Here is a 17153-nt window from a genome sequence, read left to right as displayed (position 1 = left end):
ACAATGCCTAGCTGGGTGAGAAGGGAATAGGAGCAGCTCCACCCCCATTAAATTTGAATTTAAGAAATGTCAGGAAGTTTCTGCTCCTCAAACATTCTTCCTCGCAAATGATAGAGAGTACTAGAATTGATGTTCAAGAATTTGGATTGGCTGATGAATAGCTATTTTGGTTATTCAGAGGTTTCTTTAAATTCAGTGTGGAAATATGATTTCATTTCTGTCTCCCTCCAGGACAACTTCAGGCAATATTTTTAAACTATAATTTAATACATGCAAATGTAATAATTATTTTCAGTACACATTTGGGTTGTTTTACTTTATGCAATTCTCTAATTAGCATAGTTGTCCTCTATTCTGTAGGTATCCATCATTTAGTTTTTGCAGCATCTCCTAGCAAATTATGGTATGGTGTTTGGTCTGAAAAATTATATGTTATGGATTATGTATTTACAGTTGCCCAAAATGTGCGCTGTGTGCTTCACAAACAAAAAGAGAAGAAAAGAATCCAGGGTAACAGCTGAGAAATTCTTTTTGCTATCAGCAAAAATAAGCACTGCTTTGATAAATTAATTCAGCCACTCCTCCACCAAAGATAGGACATATACTTACATGGTATCTACATAAATATAATTTCTGTGTGTGAAATACAACCCAATGTGTTGGCGAGATGGACCAGATCCAAAACTCCCTGAAGGTAATGAGAGAATACAATACACCATATTTTATGCATACAACTATGTAAATAAGTGCTGTGTAGGTAGGTGTACAGGTGTGGAAGTGCAGGCAGGAGCACGTGTCCTACCTGCGCATCTGCATATGCATGCATGCATACGCAGCTACGCTACATCTTGCATATTTGTATGTACACAGGGCTGGCACGATGTCATTGTAGCATATTTAAGCTATGTTTGAATCTAACCTACTGCTTGATGCATTTAGAGCCTGTCTGTCACGATGCCTGGTGCAGAGAAGGAAATGTGGAAATTATGGGTTTGGTGTTAGGTGATTTGTGCTCTGGTGGGGAGGGGGGATCTGTGATCCCAAGTGGGACCGCTTAAAGTCCACCAGGGAAGGGGACACGGCAGGACGTCACCGTCTTGTTTGTTTTCCTTTTTTAGAAGTCAACAAGCCTGAAGGAATCACATTGCCTTGAAGCCACCGCACGGTCATGAAAAGCAGCTGAAAACATAACTCAGCCTCCTCAGAGAGCACCCGGCTGGGGAAGAAACTGCAGTCTTTCCCTCACCCAGAGGAACTACGAAAAGCCCAGTAAGTGACCTCTTCAGCAAAGATTTGCATTGGCTTCTCCTCTCCTCACGTATCACTTACACTATATACATACCGCTGTTCCCACCACCTCTCGCCTGTGTCATTGTACCTGCCTTCTAACCTCATCGTTTAATTCCACAAAGGCTTTCAGGGGGAAGTCAGCATGCCGAGATGGTGTGAGTTTACACCACGGTGGCTACTTTTGTCCTAATTCCCCATGTGGACACTTTGGGCGCATATTAAAGGACTTTCCGTAGGCAGCAGTTTCAAAGCTGAGTACGATGCCTTGCATGTCAGCGGGCACCCAAGGGTTTGGTGTAGAGACACCAGTCTGCACCCTAGAAAGGTAATTACCTTTTTGTACAGAAGACAAGCCCTCAGTAACATCACCGCAGTTAGTTGACACAGAATTTATAACCCTGCCTCACCTGCCTTTTTAAGAAGAAAGCCTAGAAAACAGGGATACGGATGAGTGGAGGGTTTCTTTATCATCAGTGAGTCATTGCTTGAAGAAAATTTTGTCTACCTAGTTCCATGGCATACCTGAGAGTTGCCCACATATAATCCATCTATTGCTCTCAGCCCCAATAAATATATTTAAAATGCAGCTGAGCAAATGGATCACAAGGACTACTAAAATCATACGACTCTGGAAACTTCTTTTGCTTCCAGTTATTTCTTTTTTTCGTGGCGATCTTTAACTCGAGAGCTAAATTACTGCCTGACATAATAGCTTGTGGTGCAAAGAGACAGTTTCTCCAAATGAATTTGCTATGAGACAGTAAAAAGTCCTTGTTATAAATAGACTTTTCTAGGTGGGATGATGTAATATCCAGTATAAGATACTAAAACGCCATTGATTGCATTCTTTGTTGTGTTATCCTGCATATAAATCACCAATGCTCCAACTACAATGCATTAGAAGTTAAGAATAGTTCTAGTCAATAATCTACTACATTATTGATAATTTTTGTAATGCAGACTTACTCCTTTGAAATAATGCCTTTAAGACATTTGAACAATAGTATCCTGTGGAACAACCGGTCTGCACCGAGGATAAAAACCCACTGCTGTAACCTTCATATCCTTTGCTCGAGTGCCAGACGTCTCTGCTTAGAACTCACTGGAACTTCTGGAGCTGATGAATGTGAGCAACCAGCCCCCAGATCCCCTTGTGAGCACCTCGAGCCCTGCTGAATACCTGCGTGTTTTCTGTGGCATTCGACCCCTTGCCACGGAGGAGGGTGAACGTTCAAGCTACCCCTCCGGGATGGCAAAGGAGTATATTTGTTGCAAGGTAAACGCTATCTTAATGTAGCATTCGGGGTTGTCTCTGTGCAGGTGTCTGGAGGAGGGAGCACGCTTGGCACTGGTAAGAAGGGAGCTGTACTTTATTTGAGTTGTAGCGGGGCGTAGAAAGTGGAGGCACCAGCCATCACTGCCTCAGAGCTGCACTGCTTTCAATATGCAATTATACCATCCCTAAAGGTAAATAGAAGGTTTGTGTGTGAGAAATATTTCTGTAAAAGAGTTTGCAGCTGAAAAGATAACACTATTCCCTGCCTCCTACTTGGCTGTACAATTTTAATTATGTCAGGGAATCTCTCCTATTTTATATTCCATATATATTTATGGAATAAGCTGTTGGCAAATAGGACATTATTTCAAATAATTTAATGTATTTATTAAAAGAGATTACAAATCTATCCAGGCTATAGTCATTGCACTTAGGGCAACTATTATGGCTATATTATTGTTCCATTTATTTCAAAATGTCTTTGGCAAGGACTGCTCCTCCATGAACAGTGTAAGAAAGAGACTCTCTGTCTGAGGATCTGCCCTTCTGTGTGGCGGAGGGCTCTGCTGTCCCCTTTTCCCTCCTAGCCCCATCCAGACAACCACAATCTGCAGGTTCAGAGTAGGGCCAGGGCAGAAGAGGAAGAGCCTGATACACCCTGGCTTGGTTATTTTATTTGTGCTATTCAATTTTAGCTGATAGCAGAAGAGAGACAGCCCCTGACAGTCGGTGAGAAGCTGCAGAGCTGCTGAGGGACGCGGGGGTCCCTGTACGTCCCTTGAGGTCTGAGGGAGGAATCCAGGGATGCCAAAACTGGTCCCTTCAGCAGTGCCAGTTTTCCTTCCCTTGCTCCATTAGAGGAGTCTCTTGGAGATTCCCCTTCACAGCAGAGGTACAATCCACCCCAGACATGATTGATTCTTGTCGCTGGTGAGGGACTGGGTGAATTTTTCACAGCACGATGGTGGTTGCAGATGTGACACGTTTACCTGCTTGTTCTCAGATCCTTGCTCCTTGGATGTGGGGGTCCTTGACCTCCCTTTGAATGGTCTGCAGAAGGCGATGAAGCAAGACCAGGCTTGTCCGTGGGTTTAACTTCACAAAAAGAGTCCAAGTCTTCATCTGAAAAACGTCTGGCTCTGCAAAGCAGGAAAGCCAGAGAACGGCTGCACACGCGTAGTTGCAGAGCTACGGCAAGAGCAACGGGAGGGAAAAACCTCACGCTGGCACCACAGCCAGATGGGTGCTAGAAGAAGAGGCGGGAGCAAAATCCAACGTGTCGTAGAATATGATCCAATGCAATCCTAGCTAATGGGGGGAGTGGGGGCCCCAGGGTCTGCACGCAGTCACTCACGTGTAGTCGCACACTTAGTTCGGAGAGGAGGGAAGGGAAGAGAGCCTTGCTCTAGCCCTGGCTGGAGATCTCCCAGGGGAAGCAGTAACAAAGCCCATTGCACCAACACCCCTAAGACCAAGATGAGAGAACGTGAAATGAGCCTGTGTTTCCATCTACCCCAAATAGAAGGGCTGGTCTACCTTCATCATTATCATCATTCTGGTTGTTGTTGATATTATTATTTCTGCAGCATTTTTACTCTGTTGGTGAAAACAGTTGTCATTCCTAATGTGCAGCCCCCACATAGCAGCTTGCATGAACTGTTATAAAGCTGCTCATGTAACTAAGGGTACCTCACTGGTGATACAAGCACATTTGCCTTTGAAGGAGTAAGAGAGAGGACCATATCTATTGTTAAATGAGTGCAAAACATTGTTCAGGTCCTGAACTGTAAGTGAACCCTGTGTCTTCTAGAACCTAGGATGAATGTGAACAGTGTCTGACGTGCCTTTAGCGCAGCTCCCAAAGCATCCCGTGCTGAGACACAATTACTGCCAATGACTAAGGTATCATTTGCTGCTGTTTAACCAGTATCTAGAGCTTTCTAGTATTTTTCACAGGTTTAACATGGTACGGTCAAATAAATAACTGTATGCACTGTATTTATTCATATGCAATAGATTTTGGGTAATAAGCTCATCAATCGATACATGTCTTAAGAAAAGCATGAGTTAAGTAAACCCCACGTATAAGATTAACAATGCATCCCGCTGTTATAAGCACCTGCATGCCCTAGTCCAGAATCACTGTGCTCTGTAGCCATCACAGCCTCTCTGAAACATTTACTCTCTCACACAGGATCCAGCCCCAGCCCTGTGAGCACTTACAGACCCATTCACTCCCACTACACCTCCGTTGGTTTCACTGGACTAGTCAAGGTCATAAAATTAAACATCTTTATAACTGCTAGTAGGATTAGAGCTGTAATAATATTTTGGGTGCTTCCTACCTTCCTGAATTGCTGCCACTGCTGCTTGTTTGACATAATGTAACCCATAACGTATTTTATAGGTTTCCAATCTTTGAGCACAATGGATTAGAAAGGAGGTTAATTATGCATAAGATAGAAAGATTTATGTAAATATAAAACCAATATAATGTATTATTTACATACATCCTGTACTTACCCTAAGTAACTTCTAGAGAAATCCTGACTATCATGAATAGCTCGCACCTCATTTCTGAATCTTAGTCCAGAAAAGAATGGAGGATTCTGGCTACCTTAAATTGCTGCTAATATTTTCTAGACTAGAGCTATTTGTGTAAGAACATAGCTCAACATAACTCGACACAGATGGACGACAAACAGGATAAATCTCTATCATTTATTACATTTGCCTAGCGATCAAAGGTGTCTAACTAGACATTTTTCCTCATTGGTTGTTTGCATTAGATATGCAAATCTTCTTTCTTGCAGAGCCATTTCCGAATATATTTGCAAGGCTATTGATGTCCATTACTTCACTTAAATATAGATCAGAAATACTGACAAATATTTTCATTCAAAGAGTTTGATCATTTTCAGATTACTCTCCATGCTAGTAATTAACCTCAGTCAACACCCTTCCATAGCACTTTCAAACACAGTTCCTAGCAAACATAAAGTTTCATAAATATGTACTAAATAACCTTAAAGCCCTTTATGAATAATTATGAGTTTTTAAGTTTTTGTGAATCTGCATATTAATTCCATTCCATAAATAATACATGAAGCAAAAATCCAGCTTGTTTGGTGTCTGGGGACAGAGGAAGAAAAGGAGGGGATAATTATCAGTTTAATGTGGGAAAATACTTAACCTAAAAGATTATCTTCAAAACTGATGACTCCATAGGTTTGTATATATGTGTGTATAAACACACATATATAAAAAAATGCACTTAAAGAGGTGTATATCTGCAGACACAGTTGAGACATGCATCCACTCTGAAGGAATGCTTTCATTTGAAGCGTGTTACGCTTCTGTCTCTGCTGTGCCATGCTGAGCTCTTTAAGTGAAAAGCAGTGTGATGAGCTTAGCCTCCATGTAGTCCCTCTTTCTATAAATGTACGTTCCCCCAAAGGTAGAAAATTAATGAGAGGCTGCTGACTAAAATTACTACATTTTGCCTTCTGTGGGACATTATGGATTTAAAAGATAAGAGGGAGTGCAGCAAGTCCAAAAACAATTTCATTTCATTAATCCCTTAAGTGCCTCGGGATGAGCAGCCCATGTCCAGCAAAGGTGATGTTACACCAGCTTTTGCATGCCTATTGCGCGTCATCCGAGCGCGGTACCTCAGCGCCTTGTGTGCTCAGCTTCTCGTCTCTGGATGGAAGACATCCAATAAAAAGATGGAGTGGGAATGATAGATGGCTGAGTGGTCTTAGACTGACACTTTCTGGATGCACCCTGACAATAATGGGAAACGTAAGGGGGTTGCAGAGCCAGCTCTCTGCTGATGCGGTGCTTGGGGTTTTCACAGTTTACAGCAAAGAAAAGGTATATTTTCTGGACAACTGGGGTTTTTCCACATAACAAAATGGAAACTATTCTTTTTAAAAACAGAACCCAAGAAGATATTAAATATGTGCCTTTCTCACGGGACTGTAACTGTGTATATTTGGTAGAAGTGTATCGATTACTGCATCTTTTATAGCTGTGATTGTTTAAGTACATAAACACAGCAAGATATGTCAGATAAAGTACAGCAGATGTGTTTGGAAAACGCATACAGATTTTGGGCACTTGAAACAGAATTTGCGTGTGTGAAACCCTGTCTGTACCCCACTGCCACTTACAGTTTGCAGAGACTTTTGAGAGAAAATTATTGCATTCGAATTTTATATTTTTAAATAAAGAACTCAGTTTGCTTTTTACATATTAATCCACCTACAAAATGAAAATAGATTTCACTTTTCATTTCAAGTCTTTTAGATCTATTTCATTTCATGGTCCTGTTCAGCGGCTAGTTTGAAGCATGAAAGGCAGTATTTAAACATTTTCATAAAAATGAGCAACTAAACAGCAAGCCCGTTCTCTTGGGTTTAACACAAACAGAAGGAAAAAAAGGAAAACTAAACTTATACAAGAATTTTGAGAGATGCAAGTGCTCCGTTGTTGCTACCGCTATTTTCTAGCACTGCAGCATCACCGGAGGAGCGGCGCATTTTGCAGTGCGGGTGGCAGAGAAGCTGGCCGGGAAGGTGTGTTATACACAAGGTGATGGGAGCTGGCAGCACTAGCGGTTGAACAACAGCCTCGAGAGACTGGAACAAGTCTATCCCAGCTGAAGGGCTATCCCAGACCATGGATGAGTCCTCCTGTAAATCTCTGCACCTCTTTCCCCAGGCAGGATTGTCCTCCCGGCAGCATCAGGAGTGCCCTTGGCAGCTGCGTGACCGCGGTCTCTGAGAGGGAGCGGTGGGAATGCTCTCTACCCCTCGCTCAAAGTGACCTGTGGTAGCAAAGCTCTGCTATTCAGCCTGTTTAAACCTATTTAACCAGCTTGACTCACGCAGTTGGTAATAAAAGCTATTAGGTGAGTGGCTGTACCACCGTATCGGAAAGGTTGATAACCTCTGGCTGGAGACTGGTGAGAAATAGGGGAATTTAGCCCACCCTGCGGCCACCGTGGGATGTGCACACACAGAGGAAATCACCGTATTTCACTCTTACACCAGCCCTTCCTTTTGTGTGTACATGGCAGAGCAGAGGGAAAAAGACCCCACAGAAGTCGCTGAATCAAAAGCTCGACCTGAAGCCACTCTAAAAGTTTCTGGAAGTGAGGGAAGGATTTGTGGAAGTATTTGGTAGTACTATGTCTCTTCACTGAATGCCTGTTAATGAATCATAAAGACTCAGCTGGAAATAGTTTCTAGAAAAAAAAGTATGGAGCACCCCAAATTTGTTTTCTATTAGAAATGAGACACAGAGATAAATGAACTATTTTAAAGGCCAGTATTCCAGTTATTTGGGAATCCATCTCCCTTGTAAATTGGGAGGTCATTAGGAATTTGTAGATTAACTATTTTTATTGCACAGAAAAAAAACCCCAACCCATAAAACATTTAATTGTTGTTGCTGTTTATCATGGGAGGCAAGACTTCTTGCCTCTGAAATGCTTTATGTGGATACAAACCTGTTGATGAGTGGTTTAAGCTAATTCTTATGTGTGCCAGAGTCATAAATTCATAGACTTTAGTATGAACTCAGCTGCAGCCTATGTTACTGGTTAAACTGTTTTCATCTCAAACCCACTCTGAATCCCCAACAAAAATAGTAGGCCAGATGCCCAGACTGCAGCTAGAGACCCTCATTAGGCATCATTTGCATCCTATTAACCACTGAGCTGTGGGTCATTCGCTGCCTGTCAACCATTCAAGTCATTCCTTTTGTGTTAATTAGTAGAGAAATAAGGAGTTAATGAAGATCTTATGATCTGTGATGATTCATCTTTGTTGTTTCAAAGGAATCCCTGCTCTCTGAGCACTCCAATGAGCTCCTACACACCAAATAATAGAGAAATAGTCAGAGGGAGCTTACGGCGGCCTTTGGAGTGTTGTTCTCTAGGGACCTTTTGCATGGTGGGCTTTGTTAGCTAAAGATTAGAAGGAGTTAATTGCTTCAAGATTGCTAGCAGATTAGGTTACAGGGTGTGTTGTATCTATGTAAGCATATGTCAGGTCTAGTTAAAAGATAGAAGATGCTTATTTTAATAAAATTATGAAAGAAAGAATTAATTTGTCATTATAGCGAAAATCTTATTTCTACTCTTAATTTGAGCACTTATAGATAAATGTAGGGCTGGTTTTGCTCTCGCTTTCCTTCTCAAAACAGGAGAACGCAGCTCTTTGCTGGACAGGCTCCCTAGGCTGGTCGCAGGCTTTCGTCCGACTTTCCATCCCTGTTTGAGGAGGGTAGAGCAGGGCTGGGCTGCACGGGGGCTGCAGCTCCCGTCTCCCGTGGCTCTTCTTCCTCTCACTCTGAGGGGATGAGGGCTCGTGGGCTGAGTGGTTTGTCAACCCTCCTCCCTGGGAAGACTGTTTTTCCTGGAATGAAGGAAAATCCCACAACCTGCCCTCCCAAACACCTGGGACCTGAAGCCTTGCCCCCGACACACACGCACCGGGACAGCAATATCGCTTCCACGGGGCAAGATTTGCTCTGGCTCCAACAAAGAGGAGCAGTTCCTACGACCTGAGGTGCACGCGTTCGGGTTTGCTCTTTCTTTAGTGCCTGCTGATCCCTGTCGCTCCAGGGAGCCACCAGTGCGAGACCTTTCCCAGGCAGCACCAGCCAGCAGATGCCATTGGTCCTCGAGATGGCTGGAAACTCCTTTTTTTCAGACTCTTAATTTCAAAAATGACAAACAAACAACCCCCCCGCAGCCCCCTTCTCCAAAGCGATTTCCTCAAGGCTTAAAGAAGAAACTGTTCCTACGTCCACACCAGCTTTGATACTCAGGTGTATTTATTTTTACGACAGGCAAATAAATTTGAAAGTTTTGGTTCTTCATTTCCTATTTGCTTCCTCTGGAGCAGAGACACTGGCTCAGGAGCCGGGCTGGCACGGCTGGAAAGGTTAATGCCTCTTCTCCCCAAAGTGCCTTGCTGCAGGCTGCTGCTTCCAACAGCAGGAATGTTAGAACGTGCACGGAACTTCATTGTTTACAGCCTGGATATATACTAAAATAAAGCCCAAATTTAATATTCTGGGCTGTAAACCAAAGTAGGTCAATAAAGAACAGCTTCTTGATGTGGAGGATAGTTGCTGCTCTTCTTGCTGTGGCAGCAATAACTTCTGGAGAGAAGCTGAGGTGCTCCCTAAATTGGTCTCCTTATGCAGAGGCTCTGCTGAACTTCTCAGCAACTTTCTGAATTCCCATAATGGGGGGGGACATGGACCAAAGGCATCAGGAGCTGCTTCAGGACAAGAGATAATTGCTCCTCCTCTTCCTCCTTGCTCAATTTGTGAATAGTACTTTAGTTCTTTTAGAAAACTAGTGTCTTGCTTCTATATAAAAAAAAGAAAAAAACAGAACTGAAATTAATTATTTAAGTTTGCCAAATATTCTGAGTTTTTATTTAGACCTTTTTTTCACCTGTACGTCTATCAGGTAGAAAATAAAATTAATTATTTGTTCAGCGCTATATTAAAATGTCTGTGAGTATTGAGGTGTGTTTTAGCAATGAGCAATATCCTAAAAGAGCTCAGGATCTGTCTGAAAAACACGCCACTCACTCTTTTCTCTTTTAGCTCTCACAAATAGTGCGTTGGTTAGAAGTGGCTATTTTCTTATTTGTGAAGAAACACTGTGCAAATTGCAAAGATATAGCTGGCGAACGCTTTTTTACATCCTGTTGTGAAAACTGTATATAATTCATGTCATCCTGGCTGTAATAAAAAAAAAAAAAAAAGCTGAGTCAGATATTTGGCTCCTCTTAAATAGTATTTTCCTCTTTTTATGGGTAAAGAGGATAGGCTTAGTGAGGCAGGAGAGCAGCATAGACTAGTCCCATCCCCTCTGGCTTTTACATACGTCCTTTGCACTGCCCAGCGATTCAAAGGGTGGATGCAGGACCCGGCACCTTGTGAGCTGCAGGAACCGAGCCGTCCCGCTCCTGGCACGGGGATCCCATCGGCACCTGGAAGAAGGAGACGTCTTCTATCTGTCATCGTCTGTCTGCGATGCTTTGCCTGGGCTAGGGCTGAGGCAGCAGCACTGGTGAGCCCGGCGACCTCAGCAGCAGTTAGTAAATAACTCCCTGGCTGGTTCATTATGTTAGAGTCCCTCTCAACTTTAATTGCTCTAAATGAAGAGACGTTTTACGCCACTTAGATGATGAAAGGGAAAAAACCCCTACCCTGCCCCTACACACACGCACAAAAGGAAAAAAGGGAAGCCAGTGCAAACGATAAGGCAAAGGCGACTGTGACTCTTGTGCGACTTCAGAGAGCTGGAGGAGATGGGAATGTAATTGGAGGTGGATCAGGCACCGGAGGAATCCCAGAGAGCCGACAGGGGATGGGGTGGGAGCGGGGACGCAGGCTGCGATGCACAGCCCAGGTCCTCTTCAGATAACCAAAGCTAAAGCCAAGCAAGTGAGGGCCCACTCCTTAAGCATCCCCTTAAGTCTAGCCCAGGTTTCACCGCCTGCAGTAGCAGAGTGGCAGCTATAGATATTTTTTTTTCTTCTCCTGCGACATCAGTCAGAAAGAGCTGGCTTTTGCGTGGGGGCGGGAGGGGGGGAAGAGGCAGAGAGAGAGAAGAGGGAAAAAAAATAAGCAGAAGTAATTTATTCGGGATCTTTGAGAGGATAATAGCCAATTATTTGTTTATAACACTGGTTAAATTTTCATTAGGCAGATTAATGGAATATCATGTACTGTCAACATTGGACTGAGGGGTGGTCTGTAAGAGATAAACGGGCAAACAGTCGATGTGTCTCCCTGAGTAAATTAGTTTTTGCTTTCCTGTTTTTCATATGAAAATGGAAAGGTGGACAAGGTGGTGCATTTTAAAACAGGTCTCAAGATGGGCCAAATCAGTTAAATATGAAAGCAATTCCGGTAATAAATACATTATAATAACTTAGCATCGTGCCTATCATTTTGATTTCATGAAAGTCTGGGATAATGTAGATTTTTAACCTGCTCTCTTAATACACATTTCCTCTTCCTGAACTTCAGCGTTTCTTGCTGTGAGGTGAAAGCATATTACTTTTTTTTGCCTGATTTTTCTGTGTAATCTGTTCAGTATTACAGCTGGTAAGTGCTAGAGGCTCACAGCTCTTTCTTGTGAATTCTGGTATTATCATACCGGATAGCATGAGCAGTCCCCTCTAAGTACTGTATTATCAGCATCAGAACCCCTGAGTGGTTATGGTTGCATATCCTCCTCTTTTGAAGTCAGACTATTTCTTAACGTATTAGCCTGGGATTTTCAGACAAGCCACGGAGAGGCAAACACCCAAATTTCAGTGGGAGTCAGGCCCATAAGTCCACTTAACCTCTTTGAAAAATCTCAAGACATTTTATAGAAGAGCAAAGCCGTGCAGAGGGTCTTGTCAGCCTCATCACCTTAATTTGACTTCACAGCTCTGCTGCTCTCGGCGCTGCGTGGGCAGGTGGAGAAGAGCGGTCCTCTCCAGTGAACGCAGCTTTGGAATGCACAGCAGGTTTAAAACAGCCCCGAGACATTTCATTCAGACTTGACCACTAATAATTACGGAGCACAAAAATGGCCTCTTGCTATCAGGAATAGCAAAATATTTATTTCTGATGACATATCATTATGGCAGTGCCACGTAGGTTTCCATTTACAGACAGCGCTTGGTGACATTTGCTCTTCTAGGTCACAAGTCTATGTGACTTTGAGGCTGTATAATGCTCCCGAGAATAATATTCATTCTTACGCTTCTTAAAATTGCAATTTTAATATCCATCTCTACAAAAAATGAGCCGACATTTTGTTTACAAAATACCCAAGTACTTACATAACATATTAATAAAAACTCTTAGACATGGTGAGGGGACAACTCACGCTTCTCACGTGTTACGCTGACCTCATCCAAACATCTGTAAGAAAAACAGAGCTGAGAATTAAGTAATGATGCATGGCACTGGTCTGAAATGATATTCTTGGGTTTGTTGTTGCAGTCTTCTTAAAAGACCCCTCTCGTGCGATCATAGACCTACCTTCGGAAGTCAATATTCTCTATCTGCATCAACGAGGAGGCTCACTGTGCTCTTCTTCTGCCACACAACACGGTACCTTGCCATGTGTCAACAGGAGCAGCAGCAGCAGCCCGGCTCCAGGCCACGCCAGTGTCTTCATACTGATCACAAAGGATAAGAAAGTTCACTCCAGATTCTTAAATTCATTAATCTCTAACGTATTGTACTGTGGAATGGTTTTTTTCCAAGCAGAAGGTGTTTATTGATACCTGTAAGGTGTTTCTCGACACGTATAAGGTGTTTCTCCTCTATAAATGGTTTCTACATGCTTGATAGGTTTAACTGGTTTATTCTCTTCCTGAAAATGTACCAGTCCAGCGAGGCAGGGACCCCGCCACACATGAGTAGTCAGGTGCATATTCGTAAATCAGTCTGAAATATCGACAGCTGTCGATAAACAACAGACATTGAGTTACATGTATGACAAAAAGATATAGCTGATGTCTTTGACTTTCAAAAACTGAAAGGAACTCCTGTTTTTAAAGCAACCAAGATTTTAGCTGAGATTCTTAAGTTAGACTTTACTTGTTGTATAGACCCAGTTGCTCTGGTCCTGCAGGTGGATGATGTATGGAAATGGTTTTCACTTTAAACAGGGACAAAGGTAAAAATTGAGACATATTGAGGAATTTCATTTTTTAAAATATTTTATTTTTAAGGCAATGAAATAGCCATTTTAAAACATTCCATTTTTGACTGTGTCAGAATGTTACAATAAAAGCAGAAGTATTTTAAAATCTACAGTTAATTTCAAGGTGAAATGCTCTGAAGAAATTGAATTGGATCAAAACAAAACCAGAATGGCTGGTGAAACATTCCTCTTGAACATGAATGTTTTTTTATCAAAATCAAGACATCCCTGAAAAAAACACAACATTTTATGATAGGAAAGTCGCTCTGAAAAAAAAATCAGTAAATGTTACTGTATTGTTAGGTGCACAGTGCTGAAAAACATGCACTAATAAGAAGTGGGTTTTTTTCTGATATGACCAGACTGACTGTGATAACCTGCTCATTTCAAGTGATTCTATTTCCCTTTTTTGAGTTTAAATATCTTGCCTACTTCCATGAAGAAGCCTTTAATTACACTCATATCTAAGTGGTGTAAATGAGATCAGAACAGATCCCTGACAGCAATGCCCTATGAACTATGCCAAGTGCTGTCATGAAGTATATTTTCTAGTTTCCATTCTATTTTTGAGTGAAAATTGTTGCTGTGATGCAGGATCTGTACTGGCCTCTTTAAGGAGTTAAAATGTGTGCTAGCAAAGTCATGGATGTCTGTAATGAATGGGATTATCTGTACTACTCATCAGTGCAGAAAGAATAGCACTAATAATGCAAGTAAATTCTCATCTTGCAGATGTTTTTCTGTTTCATCTTGGAAGTGAATCTGTTCACTCATAAATCTTGCTTTGGTTTAAAGAAAAAAAAAAAATAAAGGAAGAATTAGTATTCTAGCAAGTCCTCTCCATGGAATGACCTTCATCATTTTCAGTGTAAACGAAATGTTGCAAGAACTGATAGGTTCTATTTTTCTTGTATGAATTTAAAAGATATGTGAATTTTGCAGGGGAAAAAAAGAGAATTGCTATGTACTTGATTTAAAATGCTGTGAAGTATGAAGTCCATCCGGCAAACAATTCCTAAGAGGCGTGGTAGCAACTAGCAAAGGTGTTACTCCAAAACTGCCAGCAGCAGTTTTGTTATAGTTCCATTGAAGAAAACTATTCACTAAGAAAGGAATTAATTCTCTCCCCATATCCATCCAGAGATTCTCCATTTGTGTGAATGGAAGATACACGTGTGTATATGGAGGTATCCTTTTTCCTTACAAATAGGCCATATGATAAGCTCATAACGGTTTTGTGGAATATTTGTATTTCCCTTGCTTGCTGTGAGCCAGACTTCTTTCACAAGGCATATAATTAGTAAAAGCATCAAAGTGGACATATTTTTAGCAAGTATTCTTCATTTCCACAGCATTCTTCCAAAACTGTCAATTTTGGAAAAAAAAAAAAAAAAAAATCCCACCCATAAGGATGAGGCAAAATGTGAGATTCAATTTGTGCACACGGATATCTGCCATTTCAGAGGATGGCGAGTTTCCCCTTCCCTAAAAGAACAGGTCTGCTTTCACTGAAGAACTAATGAACTCTGACCCTCTATTAACTATAAAAGGAGCCTCAGTTTAGTTGGGCTTTTTAATCATGTTAATGCAATTTATCTACTGCATAGGGAGACTAATCTCCACATTTCAATACATTAGTTAAAATGAGGTGGCGTCTATACCATTTTGGGATTAGTAAATCTACTAGAGACTTGCCTTTTTCGTAGGATGTAATTTTTTCTTTTCAGGCCATCATCATTAGTGCCCCTTACCTGCAGTACTCAAAATAACCAGCAACAAACTGTATGCAAGCTGAGGTTTTTGAAAGAGGCTAAATCAGTTAGGCTCCCAAATCCCATCAAAGGACAGTTGTGCTTGGACCCTCATCAATCTTAAATCCTTTTGGAAATTCCAACATTAATTCTTGCTAACGGATCAAACATGTCCTATAAAGCAAGGGGTTCAGTGGCTGCTCTCTTAGCAGAACAGAAAGAATAAAGTCACTCTCTGGTGACTCCCCAAAATACCTTCCTTCAGAAACGGCCTTGTGAGATCACCTGGCACGCTATGATACATTAGCTTCATTTAAAACAACTGATAATATCCCGAGACTCACAGATATCATCGCTGCTTCCAGTTATATTCAAGCCTCTGACGGCAAGATTTGGCCAACTCGGTTTTAAATACAACACCTAGGATGTTAACAAAATATGTTTCATGTGGCTGGTAAAGTGGCTGCTTTTTATTTCAAAGCCATTGACTTCAAAGGCTGCTTGGATTCTGTGTGTGTGTGTTTTCTTTTAAAAATCTTCATACTGTTTCTGTCTTTTTTTCTCACTATCAAATAGATCATTACATTTTCAACACTTAAGGACAAAAATTCTTCTCTCAGATCTGCACGGCAGATCTTGACAGTAATAGTCAGCTCTTCCTCACATGCAGGGAACTCCTGTTGACATCAAGGAGAGGAATGGAGAGATGTGCAGGTAGGTCTAAGGAGAATGACGGCATCGAGACCCTCTGGCCGAGGTCTGGTGGGAAGTCTGACCCCCATTTTCCAAACACCCTAGGGCCTTGGGATTTTGGTGCCCAGTTTCCCCTACATTTTCAGCAGCTGATCTCGAGGAGCCATTGAACGCCCATTTTCTGATTCCATCTGCGCTCAGAATTTCGGCTGCCGTGTTCAGGGCCATATTGACACTCCCTCACATTCACCTGCATGTTATTCTTTTCCTGCCAGGGTCATTTCTGATAAACAGCAGATTTGATTACCCTTGTCACCCAGTTAGCTGGCTGTGCATTTAGGAAAAATCTCCTATTTTTGCTTGTCTTTCTTGGCACTAAATACTGTGCCGCATGTTTGCCATGAACCTTGGCATCGAGAAGTTAATGGTTGGAGTTGTGTTTATTCCTATCCCACAAACTCATTAATAACATGAACTCCATAGCAAGTGTCAGCCAAGGGAGGAGACGGTTATTTGTTTATTGGTTTTGTCTGTGCTTTTGGGGGGGTCTTCACTTCATCTTTGTTAATATTAACAAAGTATTTGTGAAACAGAAGAAACTTGGACAGACAGCAGCTTATTACAGTTCAAAATGCCAGGAGGTTGGTGCTGCTCTCCACTAACATATAAGGCTTTATTTCATTTCTCTTTTGACTTTTACCATGAATGTCTTCTCAGAACTTTTCTAAGCATCTTCTTTTCCCATCTCTTCAAACAATGAAAATAAATCCAATGGCAAAAAAAGCCAAGTATGAAAAGGAATAGCTTGGCCACGTTAAAATGTCTTCCTCCAAAACCCAGCTACTATGGAGAAGGATTAGCCATTAAAATGGGCACATAAAAAAAAAAAAAAAAAAAAAAAGCCATTAGGATAGATTCGTTCCTTCACTTCTCATTTCAATCTTCCATTGTGTAGGCTTAATGAATAGCACAAGGAGGGTGAATAAGTTAAATAAGGCAAATAAGGCCATGGTTAACTTAACTAGTTATATGATTAATTCTTTGCTCTAGCTATTTTACTCATGTGGGAGTGTTTGTCTGTGTCATGAAACGTATATTCAAAATCAGTGGTTCAGTTATTTAAAGTTGTAAGGTTTTTATTTATATAAATGTACATCTGTTGTCAAATAAAGCCGCTTAAAGGGAATCTTACTGTGAAAAAAAATTCAGACCAAGATCCAGGATAATGGAGAATCAGTCCTTAAATAACCAGAGGCTTTTATAGAGCTGGTGCAAACATTTTTCAGACATGCCCTAACTGACCTCTGTAAAGGACTTTTGTGGAGAACAACTGTACAGAACATTGCCTTCGGTACCATCATCTCTCTGTTGCAGACATCCCCTCATGATGGGTTTGTCC

At 41.6% G+C, this 17153-nt stretch overlaps 1 long non-coding RNA gene across 1 annotated transcript in view; it reads left to right on the top strand.

Annotated features, from left to right (window-relative positions):
* LOC138687795 (uncharacterized) overlaps positions 1 to 12165 on the top strand; it is a 33115-nt gene extending 20950 nt beyond the window's left edge. The window contains exon 4 of the long non-coding RNA XR_011326926.1: positions 1119 to 12165. This is a non-coding gene — a long non-coding RNA (uncharacterized lncRNA). The remainder of the gene's footprint in view (positions 1 to 1118) is intronic.
* Positions 12166 to 17153: the final 4988 nt, after the last annotated feature.

This window comes from Haliaeetus albicilla, chromosome 11 (assembly GCF_947461875.1).
Source record: "Haliaeetus albicilla chromosome 11, bHalAlb1.1, whole genome shotgun sequence".
In the NCBI taxonomy this organism is placed as follows: Eukaryota; Metazoa; Chordata; class Aves; order Accipitriformes; family Accipitridae; genus Haliaeetus; species Haliaeetus albicilla.
Note: the sequence above shows the minus strand (reverse complement) of the source record. Positions and strands in the feature narration are given on the sequence as shown.